The following is a 626-nucleotide window of genomic DNA, read 5'->3' as shown; positions in this document are numbered from 1 at the left end:
ATATATATAGTCTATATCATGCTTGTTTAAACAATTATAAATATCTTTTTTTAAAATATATTATAAATATATTTAGTTAACAGTAATATTAAATTTGATTTTATTAAATATTTATCTTTTAAAATTATTATATAATGAAAATTTAAAAATACAACTTAATTTAAATAATTTAAAATTAAATTTTAGATCTGACTTTGTTAAATATTTGTTTTTTAAGTACCAATATTCTAGAACTTATTTTTTAGGTACCAATATTATAATCTTATTTTTTTAATTTATTAATAAAAATTAGATATAGTTTAATTTTAAAATTTTTATATATGTAGTTGTTTTAAAATCAGATCTTTACTCGCGCCAAAAAGCCAAATTTTAAAAACCAAACTCAATTCCAAAACCGCTCTTTTGGTTTTAGTTTTTATCTCCTCCTCAAAAACTGCCCTACCTCACAGTTCACAGAGAGCCGCTCCTCACTCACTCACGCTGCTCTCCTACCTGTGGCTGTCGTCAATCTTCTTGGTCGCACTCCAGCCAGCCTCCGACCTCGCAACTCAAGCAATCTCCACCCTCTCTCGTGCTTTGTGCTCGCAGGTTCGTTGGTTCAGGCTTCATCGTTCTCTACTATTTCC

Source organism: Arachis ipaensis, chromosome B02 (assembly GCF_000816755.2).
Source record: "Arachis ipaensis cultivar K30076 chromosome B02, Araip1.1, whole genome shotgun sequence".
NCBI classification, from domain to species: Eukaryota; Viridiplantae; Streptophyta; class Magnoliopsida; order Fabales; family Fabaceae; genus Arachis; species Arachis ipaensis.
This window is presented reverse-complemented; position numbering follows the sequence as displayed.